Source organism: Eschscholzia californica, unplaced genomic scaffold, assembly GCF_041429995.1.
Source record: "Eschscholzia californica isolate CP2 unplaced genomic scaffold, dmEscCali1.0.p SCAF_2, whole genome shotgun sequence".
In the NCBI taxonomy this organism is placed as follows: Eukaryota; Viridiplantae; Streptophyta; class Magnoliopsida; order Ranunculales; family Papaveraceae; genus Eschscholzia; species Eschscholzia californica.
Window position 1 is genome coordinate 25,344,145 of NW_028238309.1, and position 3,322 is coordinate 25,347,466.

The 3,322-nt window shown below is 38.8% G+C and overlaps 1 long non-coding RNA gene across 1 annotated transcript; it reads left to right on the forward strand.

Moving 5' to 3' along the window:
• Positions 1–551: 551 nt before the first annotated feature.
• LOC147557109 (uncharacterized) lies at positions 552–3,042 on the forward strand. The gene is made up of 2 exons (XR_015233856.1): positions 552–639; positions 2,817–3,042. It is a non-coding gene; the product is annotated as an uncharacterized LOC147557109 (long non-coding RNA).
• Positions 3,043–3,322: the final 280 nt, after the last annotated feature.

Below are 3,322 nucleotides of genomic sequence, written 5' to 3' on the forward strand. Positions count from 1 at the left end.
TTCAATCAATTCAACTAGTTCGAGGGAAAAGCGATTAAGGTAATCTACTATCTCCATTAGATTAATTACTAGTTTTGCATGTGATCCTGGGAATACTAGTGTAGACATTAGATGTCATATTTCCGCTATAAACACTAGTAGAAGGGTGTAAATCCCTACATTATTCTAGCATGACCTAACTGACTAACTCTGTAACATCCCGTGTTTTTAAGGTTAGGGACTATTTGACATTTGGGTCAAATCAAACGAGGGGCTCAATCAGCAAAGAGTGCAAAATAGGGGGTATTTTGCAATCCTGCCAAAACTAGGGACTAAACAAGAATTTCGTGAGAATGGATAAGAAGAAAGAAAATCAGATTTTCTATCTCTGGTTTGCTCGACAGAACAAGGGTTAGGGTTTATTTCAACAAAAGATCGATTGGAGAGAGAGTTTCGAGTGGTTTCAAGGGGAAATCTTGTTTTTGGTCTAATTCGAGCATGGAGGAATGATTCAACCTAGGGTTTGTTAATTTGTGGTAAGAGATTTTGGTTTCTCTCTCTAGAACGGATTTTGTAAATGGTTTAATGGAGTCTTTGCTTTCGAATTTAGAGGAATTGGAATGGGTTTCATTATAGGAGAAGCCAAACATCTAAATCAAGGTAAGAAATTCAACAATTTTGATGATTTAATTAACTTGTTCTAAATTCTAGGGTTTATGATTGTGAAATTTGGGGATTTTTGTAGTTCATGAAATCCTAGGGTTTATGTTGATGGGAATTAAGTAATTTTGGTATATAAGCAACTATAGAGAGATTAGTTAATATAATTTATCGATCGAACAACGATTCGGGAGACTGAAATTCAGTCTACTGTTGTCAGATAATTTGGGCCTGTTATAGTATCCGAACGAACTTTCCCGAAACACAAAAGTCGTAGCTTAGGCTCTTAGCTTTCCAGAATGGTATGGTAAAAGTCTTTTCGATAATGGACAAAGGAGTTATGGTTGTTTTACCGAGCAACGCGCAGTTTACCAAACATGAAAACTGCTTACTGTTTTTAGTGGTTATCTAATCATAGATGTTTCAAATGTTATTTTAGTCTTCTCCATTATTGTAGCTTGTCTCGATACGATTCCATAAAGGTATAGTACAAATAATTCGGAGTTCGGATGAGAAAGATATGAGCGTTTTAACTCGCAGCGTACGATCAGTGAAACTGATGCACTGCTGCGTATGTTTTGTGATTTTCGGAGATGTTATAATTGAAACTAGAGGAGACCCCTTTAGAGGAAAACATCAGAAATGATATAAGCTTTCCAACGACATAAGATTGGGTTGGAACAATTCAACTACGACAGAGTTATAGCTGTTTATGTACGCAATGCGCTATTAAGGATGCTGCTTGTATTTTGCTATTTTCGAGGATTTCTCTCTCGGGTTTTGGCGTAGATATTTAATAACCAAATGCTAAGGATATGAGTACCTTTCAAATGGTGTATGATTGACCCTAAATTGACATGGCTATGAAGTTAGAAGATCGATCGAGATTTGGTTATACTTGAAGTCTTCCAAAGTTATCGTTTTGTTTTTATGTTATGAGTTTTCATTGTTTTGTTTTATTTATCGTTTTTGTCGTGCAAGGTTCTTCGTTTAGAACCTAATGTTTCTATTCGGTGTTTTTGGTTATTCTTCCTTATCCCAGAGTATGCGAATGAGGAGGAATAAGGTCGTCTGGTAGGCGGGAGGTCTTTGGTGAGCAAGGACTGAGATAGGGGTTCTAAATCCTTTATCCAGCATGGTTTTATAGATAATGTATATGCTAGATTCTATAGTTATATATATGCGCCATTATAACTAGAGTTTAGGTAGCATGAAACTCGATTTATGTGATGAACTGAAATATGCTTGAAATGTTTTGATGTGATATGAGAAATATTTTCGAACTGATTTTACGATGATTGTGAACTACTAGGATTTTCTTGTATGTACCCGACTGCGGATTATATCAACCTACGGGCACGTAGCCATTGAGGGTAGGATGACATGTGGACACGGTTGTGACCCGTGTGAGACCGGTGAGGTGGGCGACACTAGTCATGAGACCTGTGGGAGTAGAGTGCTTCACTTGCTGGCCATTGGTGCTCGTGCCTCCAGCTCGAGGCTCAGGGCCGTACACCCTGACCGCTCGCCTGGGAGGTGACATTGATTGGGATCCCTCTGCTTTGTGGCGATATGACTCTTGGTTGTTCCACTTCCGTGTTTGATAAGATAATGAATCGAATATGAATATTGGTTTTGATAAATGAATGAAACTGATTTTAAAAGATCGCATTAGATGCATGACAGGGTACAGAAGAGAATGAGGTTCAGGTCCTTCCATGGTAATTGGGGGACGGCTCTCTTATTCGAACTCGGTGATCAGAAAAATGTATTTAGGTACTTAAGGTATATATGTATCATGAGGTAAACTTTTCAATGATTGCGGAGTCCCTTAGTGGGAGAGGGACTTACCAGCTAGGGGTAAGTCTCTTTCTCGAGGAGACGTAGTGCATTAGCTAGTGCCATAAATGGGCTAGTACTATCTAACGCACTCTAGGTTCTCCTGAGGAACTCTCCTCTTATTGGGAGCGCACCATGGGTGGGCAGCTAATCACTGCTATTACTTGCTAGATTAAGGAAAATGGTTTTGTATATAGCATATATAGTAACTTGTTTGATAACTCGTTTTTGTCATGATGTTTAGAAATTATAAAGTGAACTTTTACAAATGTGATGGATTTTGGATTGGTCGTCTACCAGATTAACTCGTGTCGGTGAGTTATCTGACCCCCTACCAGTTGTTAATGTGCAGGTGTTATCTTTTTGTTCGACGTGGCGAGTTTTGGTTCGTAGAAGACTCTTTTACGTTGAAGTCTTCGGGTGTATGTCGTGTGGATGTTGACGCTGCTTTTTGGTCCTTCTCCACTATTTTGTATATATTTTTACTCACGGACAAACATATATGTAAATATTTAACACTCAGACCGGTATATAGTTCGTATGGATGTTTATGAGGCTTTTGTAGTTTTTTTTTGTGGTTCGGGTTTTGACCCGAAACTGAGTTGAGTTTGTTAGCTTCCGCTTTATAGTTTATTCTTGTATATGCAAGTGTATGGTTTGCATGACAGGTTTTACAGGTGCGACCGGTTCGATTTACAGAGGAGACTCTACTGGATTTTTGTCTCGTATGTGAGTTGCCGGGGTGTGGTCGTGTCTATTTTGGGACACGGGGCGTCACAAACTCTATTTGCAAAATAAAACCCAAGTTAGTGTAGCTTAGAATGATTTTCTGGTCTGGACTTTG